Source organism: Ambystoma mexicanum, chromosome 2q (assembly GCF_040938575.1).
Source record: "Ambystoma mexicanum isolate Mex_15411 chromosome 2q, UKY_AmexF1_1, whole genome shotgun sequence".
NCBI classification, from domain to species: Eukaryota; Metazoa; Chordata; class Amphibia; order Caudata; family Ambystomatidae; genus Ambystoma; species Ambystoma mexicanum.
The window spans coordinates 192,886,514-192,899,967 of NC_090924.1; the positions used below are offsets into that span (position 1 = coordinate 192,886,514).

General features: G+C 48.0%; 1 protein-coding gene across 2 annotated transcripts in view; it reads right to left on the reverse strand.

Moving 5' to 3' along the window:
* The window catches only part of LOC138569274 (multidrug resistance-associated protein 1-like), a 1,459,677-nt gene that overhangs the window by 1,002,614 nt on the left and 443,609 nt on the right, over positions 1 to 13,454 (reverse strand). The window lies entirely within an intron of this gene.

Genomic DNA, 13,454 nt, shown 5'->3' on the forward strand with positions numbered 1-13,454 from the left:
CACATCACTCCCCCTTACAATTAACATGACTGAAAAGAACAGAACAATGTAAATAAAAGGGATAATACAACCACAAAACCAATATAATGTACATATCATCATCATTTTCCTTGGTACTAGCCTCAATTCATGAAAGAATCACTATATGTGTAGGGTATACCAGCTGACCGGCTAGCTTGAACACCAGTCTGATCTATGCCTTCTGTTTGGGATACTTCTTGCAGCTCTGATAGCTCTGCTGAACACAAGCTTGAATCCCTGTCCAAACTTTGAGAATCTCCTGACACTCTGGGTTCTGCTGTCAAATGAAACGTCGAGCCTGCACGTGAATATTATTGCCTTCCGCCAAGCTAGGCTGAACGTTAACCACACTGGACAGGTTCCCTTTTGAACCATCTCCAAGTTCCACACATGATCCAAAACACCAAACTACCTTAATTGCCACTGAGTACTGCGACAATCCTTTCCACACTCTCCTCTGAAGCTTAATCATCACTGTCTCTCCAACTGTAAATCTGCCCACATGTGCACCGCGGTTGGCATCCACATTATTTTTCATAGCATTGTGTTGCTCTCTCACACGTTCCTGCATTTCATTCATATGCACACTTTTAAACTGAAACGTTCTATCCTTACCCCCAAGACATCCAGGAACGGACAAGATAACCTTTCCCCTCAGTAATTCAAACCGAGTACGGCCCGTAAAGAAATGAGGAGTTGAACGATAACTGACTAACATCTATGGTTTCACCACCTTCACCTGTTAGATATAGCTATTTTAACATTATCCTTGAGAACCCTGCTAAAGCGTTCCCACAGTTCATTGGCCTTGGGGTGATAAAGTGATGTGCCTGAATGGGCAATACCTCTGTTAACAAGAAATTCCTTCATATCCTTAGAAGCCAATTGGATGCCATTATCTGTCACAATCAATACAGATAACCCTTCCAACTCAAACCAACTTTTCAAAGCTTCAATCACGCTTACTTTGGTGATTTCAGACAAACAAGCTACATAAGGCCACCTCGAATAATACTCAATAGCCACTAACATCTAGCAACACTCTCGTTCTCCAATGTGTCAAATGTCCCCATAATGTCCACAGTGCTTTTTCGAAAAAGGCCTTCTCGGAAATTCAACAGGTTTTCAGGGGGCATCCTAGTTTGTAGAACCTTATCTCTTCCACAGCATACTTTACCTTCCTTCACAAATCTCTCCACTGCATGATGCATTCCGAGCCACCAGAAATCCTCTACGAGTCTCCTTTTCATTGCTGACATCTCACAATGGAAATCATGGCACAATTTAATAATTACGTCTCTCACCTTACTTGGCGGTCCAAAATAGTCATTTTTAAGCTCAGTTCCATTTCTCTCAAACAATTCATCCTTTATTTATCAATGATCTTGTCGTTCTGCTGGCAAGGTTTTCTCAGCAGGGCATCCCTTATTGCAGAATCCACACACTTGTTTGAAAATAATATCATTCTATTGCTCTAACATCCAAGTATGCTCATCCATAATCTTAGCATCCCACCATTGTATGTCTTTGTGAAGGGTGGAATTATAGTCGGAGACAGGCACGTGCTAAAACAATATTTATTCTGGGTTTAAGGCAGCAGATGCTGAAAGAAAAGTCTTATGTCCTCCCGGTTAACTTCACCGGTATCTTGTCCTCTTATAATACCACGGTACTGGGCCTGGCTTGGTCCTATCTCGAGCCGCTGTCCGGATAGGCCCACCACTCTGGTTCGCTCTCCTCTCTCCTCCCCGTCTCCTGTGTAATGAGAACAAACCGTTAGTCTCCCTGGGTGCTCTTTTATCACAGGTGGAGGTATCAAGCCCCCACCAATCCCTGAGGGTTTGAGTTAACCCCCTTCTTATTGGTCCTTGGGACATGGTCCCTCCCCTCTTAAGGGTTGCCATCCCAGCGTGTCGTTCTTCCCGATCCCCTGGTGGTGGAGGGCGGTGGTGTTGGCCCCGTTCCCCTGGTGGTGGAGGGCGGTGGTATTGGCTAAGCGGTTGTGGCCGCGACTCGTAAGGACGCGTCCTGAGGCTGGGCCCCCCCCCCCCCAGCAACGTGCAGCTCTGGCAGCGTCATGAGCAGCACGGGGCCAGCGAGCCGGGCGCTGCTTCCCCGTATCCCGTCGTCGCCGCGAACATTGCTCCCCACCCCCCGGACTGGGGCGAACAGGTGAGAGACGAGCGGCCCCGCCGCGGCTGTACATAGCGGCTTCCTGTGTGGCCTCGCCGTGTCCCCCCGTAGTGGCTTTAGCCGTGCGGCTAGTCTCCGCGGGTTTCCCTTTCCCTTCTCCGGCCTCTCTGGCCGCGGACGCGACAGCGCCTCCCGACTCGTGCGGGTCGGCTTCATGCCGCGGCCGCCGCGGCACCAGCCGAGGCGCTGCTGCTTCACACATCCCCACCCCAATCCCAGGCCGTTCGGGCCAGGGTGAACACCTAGACAGATAGTCAGCCACCAGCTGAAACTTGGCAGGCCTGTGCAATGTGACGAAATCAAATGGCTGAAGGGAGAGAAACCAGCGTAGGACCCTTTGGTTCGTGTCCTTGTGTTGGGCCAGCCACTGGAGGGGTGCATGGTCGGTGTACAGAGTGAACCGGCGACCCAACAGATAGTACCGGAGCGAGTCAACAGCCCACTTGATGGCCAGACACTCCTTCTCAATGGTTGAGTAAGCCGCTTCATGGGGCAATAGTTTCCGACTGATGAAGCACACCGGTTGCAGGTCTTCCCCATTCCTCTGCGATAACACAGCTCCCAGGCCCTGGTTTGAGGCGTCCGTTTGTAAAAAGAAATGTTTCTGGAAGTCCGGGCAACAGAGGACCGGGTTGGACGTGATCCTTTGTTTTAGGAGTGCTATGGCGTTCAGGGCCTTCGGGTCGTTGGTCAGGTTGGGATTCCCCTTGAGTCTCAATGCGTCCGTCAAGGGAGCGGCTATCGAGGAGAAGTCAGGGATAAATCTTCTGTAATACCCGATCAATCCCAGGAAAGCTCGTATTTGTTTCCTGTTGGTAGGAGTCGGTATATCTCGGATAGCCTGTGTTTTGGATAACTGTGGTTTCAGCACTCCCCCACCTACTATGTGGCCCAGATATTTGGTTTCATTGGTTCCCATCGTGGTCTTCCTGGGGTTGATATGTAGGCCTGCCTTCTGTAAATCAGCCACTACTTGTTCCAGATGGTTCAGATGTGATTCCCAGGATTGGCTGTATACCACAATATCGTCCAGGTAGGCAGCGGCGTATCCAGTATGCGGTCTTAGTATGATGTCCATCAATCTCTGGAACGTGGCGGGAGCCCCGTGAAGACCAAAGGGTAGGACTTTATACTGATATAATCCTCGTGGGGTGGAAAAGGCAGTTTTCTCCCTGTCCTGGGAGCGAAGGGGTATTTGCCAATATCCCTTGGTTAAATCGAGAGTGCTTAGGAAACAGGCTGCTCCCAGGCCCTCCAGGAGTTCGTCCATCCGAGGCATCGGATAGGCTTCGTATCGGGACACCGCGTTCAATTGTCTGTAGTCCATACAGAAACGAACCGAGCCATCTGGTTTAGGGACAAGCACTATGGGTGACGACCAAACGCTGACCGAAGGCTCGATGATGTCCATCCTTAGCATCTCGTCCACTTCGGAATTGATGATGGTTCGCCTGGCTTCGGGTATCCGGTAGGGTCTAAGCCTCACAGGTGGTCCGGGATCTGTTTTGATAACATGCTCAAGTACATCGGTTCTTCCAGGTAAGGTGGAGAAGGCATCAGCAAAAGGGGACAACCGGTTCCTGATGTCCGTCTTCATTTCGAGGGTTAGGGTGTCTCCCCAATTGACTGAATTCAGGGTATCAGGAACGGTGTTCGGGATCTCGTCCGGGTTGGCTTCCTCGATACATATAAAGGCGCTCAGAAGAGGCTCATTCCATTTTTTTAGAAGGTTGATATGATAGACCTTTTCAGGGGTGGTGCGATCAGGCTGGTGTACCCGGTAGGTTACTGGGCTTAGTACTTCAGTGACCTTGTACGGCCCTCTCCATCTAGCCAACAGTTTATTGGTGCTGGTGGGCAGGAGTACCAATACCTGGTCCCCTGGGTTAAAGGTTCTCATACGGCTCCCCTTGTTATAGTTTCTTTCTTGAATTGTTTGGGCACGTCCAAGGTTATCCTGGGCCAGGGTACGTAGGGCGGTTAGGTGTTCCTTTAATTCCTCTGTATACTCGGTTAAAGATACTTCTTCTGTGGTTTCCCATTCCTCTTTAACCAGGTCTAGTATTGTTCGAGGTTGTCTCCCAAACAAGAGCTCGAAGGGAGAAAAACCGGTGGATGACTGGGGGGTGTCTCTTAACACCATTAACACTAGGGGAATCACCCGATCCCAGTTTTTTCCATCTGGTCCCGTCACCCTTCTTAGCATCTTCTTGATCGTTTGATTATAACGTTCTACCAGCCCATCAGTCTGGGGATGATATACTGAGGTTCTCAACTGATTGATCTGGAACTGTCCGCATACTTGTTTTAAGAGGGTCGACATAAAATTGGTCCCCTGGTCGGTGATTATCTCGGAGGGAATCCCCACTCGGGCAAAGAATGGAATCAGCTGGTCGCATAACAACCGGGCCGAAGTTCCCTTTAGGGGAAAGGCCTCGGGGTATCGAGTAGCGTAGTCGACTACGACCAGTAAGTATCTATAACCCCGGCTGGCTGGTTCCAGGGGTCCCACTATGTCCATGCCGATCCTCTGGAATGGGATCGCAATGAGGGGCATTTTCTGTAGTGGTGCCTTTGCGGGTAGAACCCCGCTAGTCAATTGGCAGGTGGGGCAGTTCTTGCAGTGTTGGGCAACTTCTCCATAAATGCCGGGCCAGTAAAACCTCTTTAGTAGATTTTGTTGCGTTTTAAGAGAGGCCATGTGACCTCCACAGGGATGGTTGTGGGCCAGTTGTAGCACTATAAGTCGGTGGCTCTTTGGTAGCACCAGTTGTTCCTTCATGGCGTCATCGTCGCCCTTATACCTTCGGTATAGGAGACCTTGTCGCAGTAGAAACCCTGGGCCTCTGGCGATGTTGGGTTCCCCTTCCCGGGCGGCTCTTTCTCTGGCCACTCGTAGGGTGGGGTCGGTCAGGGTCTCGCACCTTATGGTGTCTTCGTTGTCTTCTAGCTTCCAGTCAATAGGTCGGGTCATGTAACTGGCCTGACACCATGCCATCCGGGTCCTCCTCTTTCGCCCGGGTGGGGTTTCCTGGGAGACGGGGTCGGTTCCTACCAGATCGGTTTTGGACGGGGACTGCCCCTCCCTGGTGTCCCTTAATGTCCGACCGAAACCGGGGAGGTCGGTCCCAATTACCACCGGGGTTGGGAGACAAGGTAGGACGGCAACCCTCAAGGGAGAAGAGGTTTCATTCAAGTCAATCACTACATCCTTCATCGGATAACATTTGGTGTCCCCATGAATGCATCGGATAGGTACAGTTACGTTAGGTAAGCAGGGAGCGTTACTCACGGTTGGTGATATGGCGGTCTGCCTGCTGCCGCTGTCCAAAAGGGCACGTGATGGTCTGCCGTCGACTCGAACGTCCACCACATATGGTCCTGGGACACCGTTCTCGTCCATAGGGGTCAGATAGCCGATGTCCATGGGTTCGACTGTTCTTCTCCTGGGACAAAACCGGGCTATGTGGCCCCACTCGTTGCACTCATAGCACTGCGGTTGCTTGTAGCTAGGGGTCGGTGCTGGGCCCCTCTCCTCGTTTCCTGGTCTCTTGTCTTCGGGTCTCCTGTTGTTCTCATCGGGAGGTCTCAATCTTATGGGTAAGGCTCGGTTACCCCTAATCATGTGGGGGTCGGATATCGGGATGGCGAAGCGGGCCGATACCCCTGTAGCTGGTAGTCGGAAATGGCCTGCCTTCTGGTATGCCGATGCAATATCCACGGCCTCGGTCAGGGTGGGTTGATGGTGTTGCCTAACCCATTTTTGCATCTGGCCGGGCAGGGCTTCGACGAATTGTTCCAGAATTATTTTATCGATTAGGGATTGGTTAGCGGGGTTTGGAGCCAACAACCACTTCTCTGCTAGGTCCTTTATCCTATAGTACAGCTGGCGTGGATTCTCCCCGGTCCTGAGCCTGGTTTCCCTCAGTCGGATCCGGTAGGCCTCGTCGTCCAAGCCCAAGCGGTCTAGTACGGCCGCCTTGATCTCCCCGTACGGCGTGTTGCCGTTGGGATTTACCGCCTGATAGGCGCCCTGCATCACCCCGGACAGTAGGGGGGCGACGTACTGACCCCACCGGTCAGGAGGCCACTGTGCGTTTCGGGCTATACGTTCAAAACTAGTAAAGAAGAAGGCGGGATCCTCTCTGTCCTTATATTTTTGTAGGAGGGCCGAGGGCACCAGTGGTTGGTTTCTAGTGCTGGCCACTGCATCGGTGAGACGGGACATGGCCTCATGCTGGTTGTCCTGAGCGGTGGTCAATATAGAGCCCTGCAGCTGTATGGCTTGTTGAAAGGCTTGCCGATCCGCAGCTGCTTGTTGGGAATGCAGTTGTAGCATCTGTTGCAATTGTTGTTGGCCCTCAGACAAGGTCTTTATTAACGATTCCATCGCGCTGTCAAAAATCCCACCTTCGTCGCCAGTGTGAAGGGTGGAATTATAGTCGGAGACAGGCACGTGCTAAAACAATATTTATTCTGGGTTTAAGGCAGCAGATGCTGAAAGAAAAGTCTTATGTCCTCCCGGTTAACTTCACCGGTATCTTGTCCTCTTATAATACCACGGTACTGGGCCTGGCTTGGTCCTATCTCGAGCCGCTGTCCGGATAGGCCCACCACTCTGGTTCGCTCTCCTCTCTCCTCCCCGTCTCCTGTGTAATGAGAACAAACCGTTAGTCTCCCTGGGTGCTCTTTTATCACAGGTGGAGGTATCAAGCCCCCACCAATCCCTGAGGGTTTGAGTTAACCCCCTTCTTATTGGTCCTTGCGACATGGTCCCTCCCCTCTTAAGGGTTGCCATCCCAGCGTGTCGTTCTTCCCGATCCCCTGGTGGTGGAGGGCGGTGGTGTTGGCCCCGTTCCCCTGGTGGTGGAGGGCGGTGGTATTGGCTAAGCGGTTGTGGCCGCGACTCGTAAGGACGCGTCCTGAGGCTGGGCCCTCCCCCCCCCAGCAACGTGCAGCTCTGGCAGCGTCATGAGCAGCACGGGGCCAGCGAGCCGGGCGCTGCTTCCCCGTATCCCGTCGTCGCCGCGAACATTGCTCCCCACCCCCCGGACTGGGGCGAACAGGTGAGAGACGAGCGGCCCCGCCGCGGCTGTACATAGCGGCTTCCTGTGTGGCCTCGCCGTGTCCCCCCGTAGTGGCTTTAGCCGTGCGGCTAGTCTCCGCGGGTTTCCCTTTCCCTTCTCCGGCCTCTCTGGCCGCGGACGCGACAGCGCCTCCCGACTCGTGCGGGTCGGCTTCATGCCGCGGCCGCCGCGGCACCAGCCGAGGCGCTGCTGCTTCACAGTCTTGAACAGCTACCAATCATCAACCTAGGCATACCTCTCCATTGTCCTTCTCTACACACTCCATAGGATGTCATGACAAGGAGTCAGCTTGTACATTACTCTTACCAGGCAAATTAATATATTTCACACTGACAAGGCTGGAGCTTTGCCGCTAATCTCGCCAGTGGAGGAGAATTATTCCTTACACAACCGAATTTTTGCAAATTAACAAGTGGTTTGAGGTCAGTGTGCAAAGTGAAACGTTTCCCCTAAAGGAATATAGGATAGCGGAATACTGCCCACCGCAATGCTAAAGATTCTCTCTCAATAGCAGAGTACAGACATTCTGTCCTATTCAGAGTGCAATAAAACAATCGTACAGCATCATGTGTCCCTCTATGGCGTTGTTGTAAAACTGCACCATCCATTTGAGCTGCCATCCACACAAAAATATGCACTCCTTTTTTTTACCCTCAAAAGGCTTTACAGCTACAGAATTAGTTATTTCACCTTCATCTGCTTAAAACACCCATTCATCATTTCATCCCATACAAAGAGCTGAACCTTCCTCAGCAACACCTCCATAATTTTCACTGAAAAATTTGATATGAATTTAGAATAGAACTCTAAGGCCCAAAAAAGAAACATGAATTGCTGCTTACTGTGGAGGCAGGGCACTTTGATAATATCATCAAACAGCTTTTTCTTAGGCTTAATGCCTTGTGCAGAAAGTGCATGGCCAAGGTTCCATCTATCAAAGTGGTATTTCTACTTCATTCAAATTCAGAGCAGTATTCTTCAATATATCCAGTACCCTTGCCAAAACCTTACAGTGTTCTTCCAATGCGTCAGTGTAAACCAAAATATTATCCTGAAATGCTGTTAAACTGATGAGGCACTAGCCGCACCAAACGGCATCCCGGTAAACTGATATACCTCATCAGTGATCTACAATGCAGTCACATAACGGTATCTGATAGTAGGTATTTGTCATATCAAGTGTGGAGTAAAACTGTGCACCACCAATCATCAACACTAATTCGTGGATCTGCGGTAGTGGGTGACGCTCCACGGTTATGCATCGATTGAGACTTGCCAAGTCTGCGCACAACCGCAATTTTCTACTTTCCTTACGTGACAGTACAATGGGTAAAACCCACTCTAAAGAATTAACAGGTTCTATAACTTTGTCATTGCATAATCTTTTATAATTCCTGATGGCTCCATCCGCTAATTAATAGGAACTTTCTGTAACTTGTGAGCTACTGGCACTGCCTCCTTTTTCAGTATTTTTTTGTTATAAAAACCCTTAGCACAACCTAACCTTTCTTGGAAAACATCAGGAAAACTGCACTACCGCATCAATAGAGCTCTCACAACCAAGATAGGATCGGGCTCACCATGGTGCAACTTGGAGTAGCCACCCAATAATTGGCACACCCTGGTCCACGTCTGAGTTGCTCTTCCGCGATAAGAGCAACATGCTCAAGCAAACGCTTGTATGGTTATTTTCTCACCTTAGTTGTCTCTAGGGTTGATATCTGATGCTTGCAGACACTTGCGGCCATATCTTGCCAAACATGGACCTAGGTAGAATAGTATGTTTAGACACAGAGTCTGCCATTACTCTCGTGGCATACCCATCACGGTGAACAGCACCAGATGGTTTTGGGCATATACAATCCTTCTCACTATCAACACTACATCAACTTCCTCATGCCTCATCAGAGACCACATTTATTCTATTCGCCTCTACTTGACGACATGTTTTTGCAAAATGTCTGCACCTCGCAGGGAAATTCATGATCTTTGGCAAAATGTCCTTCATTTCCACATCTATAACAAGCAAATCACCCATGGTTGACACCCTCAGAGATATTTGGAGATCCATTAAGTTCTTCTTTCTTAAAGGTCCTGGGTAGCAATGTAGTCCTTGCACTATATGCAATGCATATGCAAATGTTCCATTTTCAGTTCTTTCACATTCCCTTAAGACATTCCAATATTGTGAGCAATCCCTATCATGCTGGCAAGCTCTGGATTTTTCTCTGTCTATACATGCTTCTTAATCTTCTGACTATGCGCATGCATTAAGATCTGTTCACAAAGGACCTGCTCTGCATTAATTCTCTCAAATCCGCAGGTGGCTGCGAGACCTCTTAATTTTTGAGGGGCGGAAACCCTTGGCAACCTAAGCCTCCATATTGGTCTGGCAAAGTTCCTTCCACATCCCCATTACTATGTGGAAGAGCCCGGTGTTGGTAGGAACATAGGTGGGAGATTTACAGACTTCGTAAAAGTCAACCAGTAATTCCTATCCCTCTCCCAATCACCCTCTATTTCCAAATTTCTTCCAGATCATGGGTCGCTGCTCCATCACTCTAACACGTCGCCTTCACATGCACTGACAATTTGAGCATGGGACTACGGGCGCCCTATCTTTCAATTTTCCTTCCTCCATTACAACAGATTATCATAAAAGGGCCAAACATTATATGTGGGCTAGTGGTCGCTCCAGCGTCAGTTGTAACTTCCACAACCAGACACAGCACATGCTAGCAATGCACCATTGCGTCCCAACAGCACTTCCTTCTGCAGCCCACAGACATAACACTCTGCCGGTACCAAACACAGCCCGGACCACCTCTTCAGCAGCAGTGCCTCGTTCTCGCAGATCGCTGATGGTGACAGCGGGAGCAGCGTATCCCATCCTTATCACCAAAACGAGTGATGTGGCCGCGATGGGCAGTGAATTCACAACTCTTCGGAGGTAAGATTTATGTATGCCCTGCAATGTCTCCAACATCTACACCACAAGTTAACTTCCTTCACTTTAACCGTTTGCCGCCAACCGTCACTCTCTGAATCTCCTTCCCCCCAATGGTCCATCCTCCTCCCGACACTTCCCAGAGGAACAATGGCATCATAGTTACAACAGGCCTAGGAAAGAACTGCATTAGTCATGGTTCCAACAGCCTCCATAGTATGGCATTATGCGTCACTCCCACACTTGTGCCCTGCGGCATATTACGTCATCATTCAACAATAGACCAGCTATGGCTACTCTGATGCCACAACCGTATTGATGATCAATTTATGCTATAGCCTTGGCTTCTCAAGTCCTGCCAATGCACACACCTGCCCGTGCTGAGCACATGCAAATGGTGCAAGACTGCCTTTTCCCCACAGACCTGTGGTTTCAGAACTTCTTTGCACGCACTGAATTCAACTTGTGGACTGACACCCAGTGCTCTCAAAAGACATGGACCTGCAACACGGTGTTGGAACCTCTCTTGGTTTACACCTTCTGCCCCACTTGAGTTATAACCGGAAGGATACTGTTAATGCACTTAACATAGTACTGGCATCACTCTACACAGGTTACAGAAGTCAGCAATAACTTCAGCGGCATGCTGCACATGTTTCTGAGTTGCTTTACCCTATGTGGAGTCTTTAATGTTCCCCTGGGGGGGGTGGCACTCGCTTTGTGGAATATGGTCGGCAGTGGGTGCTGTGCTGACTGCTCCCCGACCACATGGGCCACTCGTCACCAGTGTAATGCTCTGCTTGTTAAGGAACAATCAGGAGCTATAAGACAAGTTTCCAGGTAAGTTGGTGTAGTATCCGGTGCTCTCGTTCTCGTGTTCCACTAGAGAACCGAATGTTAGCATGAGAGCAGGGGACCATTGATATGGGGGCTAGATGGTGAAAATACAACAATTTTCATCAGTAGAAAAGGGGACGTTAGGCAGGGTTGTGTTCTTCCCTCCTCTGCTTCTGCATCAATGCCTGAATTGGAATTAGTGCAGGCTGATCACTGCAAGTGTGTGGTGCTTCTTATATCATTCTATTATATTCAGAGGATGCTGTCCTTGTAATGAAAACCCCAAGTGGCCTCAAAAAACAAGTCAGATTTTTTCAGACCTATGTGATGATAGGGTCCTTAAAATAAATCAAACTAAAATGAAGATGGTGACCTGTAGCAAGAAACAAACCTGTCCTAAAAAGGTCATCTTATGCATTGATGCATTCCCATAGAGGAGGTATGCTTTCCTTATTATTGTAGATTAAGACTTTATAAGGATGGGGGTTGGCTGAAGTAAATCGAAATTGTCAATATTTGTATTTATTTATTTATATACAGAAGGAACATTGCTCTTTTGATCACAAAAGAACATACAATAGATAAGAAATCAGATTTGACGGAGCAGTGAGCTTCTCACAATGGGGTGAGTTTGAGGGACATTGTGACCAGGTTGTGGAGGGAAGTAAACGGAACAGTCACTGGGGACAATACATAAGTGGACATAAATAGATTAAGGATAACCAATATTGGACATTTTTAAGTGCAGGTAGGCGGTACATCCAGCTGTTTTCGGGGCATGACCATGATGGGTGAAATGCTAGAGTGGAGGCAGAGGAAGTGGGAGACAGAGGCAGGTTAGAGGCAACAGAAACATGTTAGCTAGCAGGCAGATGAGAAGCACGTTAAGAGGGTAACTCGGATGCGAGGAGGTAGGCTTTCAGTTTGGTTTTGAACCAATCCATGTGGACCGTTTCAAAATGTAGTACCTCTGTTTCAAAATGTGCCAAGGGCTTCGACAATAGGTTGTTAGTATGTCCATAGAAGTCTACAAAATGGACAGCATTTATGAGTCTGAAATGTAGCTCTCGAGCCAGGGGTGTAATTTGATTGTGCCTGAAAACACATTTCTAAAATGCACTCAAGGACTACCCAAATTTGATCTCAACATAGCAGTCCATTTAGAAAATGATTGGACAGGAAGACAAAATTGGACAGTCTAAAGCCGGTCTTGCATTGGATAAGACTGTGGAAGAATGCATACCTAATTAAATATAAAGAGGAACTCCTAGGTGTAATTGCATTGGAGAAAAGTTGAACCGTGTCCTGGACCAATGTCCATGCAATGTTATTCTATCTCATGAGCTGGTTCATCTTTTGTTTTTCTGTCCAGCTTTTTACAAATTCAGGTCAAAATTTTTAATACCAGTTTTAAGGAAGACAAATTGCACTACAATAACAGAAGCTACTACTCGTATATTATCACTGCTATCGAAAGAGGAAGCTGGGGATGTGTATATGTATCTAGAAGACGCAACACAGCTGATTGCTGAAAATGTGCTCAAATGATTGCGGTTGCACAGACCCTCATTTTATAATTACAATTGAATGTACTGTGCTCATTTGATTATGTTATATACTTTCTTCCATTTTGTACAGTTTGTATGTTATCTTTTATAAAGCGTTGTTCTTCCAAATAAAGATTAATTAATTCAAGAAGACTTATGATTTCATTTTATCTTTAATTTTTCTGTATATGTCTTATGGTTGGAGATAAATGCAGTAGTTTCTACTACAAAGGTGGTCAACAGCACCGATGAGAGGCACTCAGTCTTTCTTTTTATTTAAACATTATTCTGGTACCAGTGCATTGCAGGCTTCTGTTAGAGACCGATTGATATGTTGAGTAAGCACATTTGAGAGTATTCTATTCTTTGAAAATCTAAGAGTGGTGCTTCCACCATTCATTTTGTATCTTGTATGCACCCGGGAACCTCTCACACCATCTAAATGGGAACACGAACTGGATAACTGCATGTTAATGGAAGTACTTGCATATAGCTCCTAAGGTTGCCCCAAACATTTATCAAACAATGGCTACGTTTGGGAGAACATTTAAGCTTAACCTCATTTGTAGAATTTGCACTGTCCAGGATGATCTCGTTCCATGTGATAATATACCTGCAAAAATGTTGCCATACAAGAATATCCCGAATTTTGGGATTACACCAAATTGCCAAACATTTATGACTAAAATATATATTTGCTTGCCTAAATTTTTCCATTCGTGAATGAGAACAAAATTTTTACTCCCTACAAATTTTGTTTACTCCGAACACAGGGAGTAAAATACTCCTAAATCAAATTCGCATCTGCAGCCCTGCTTCCTA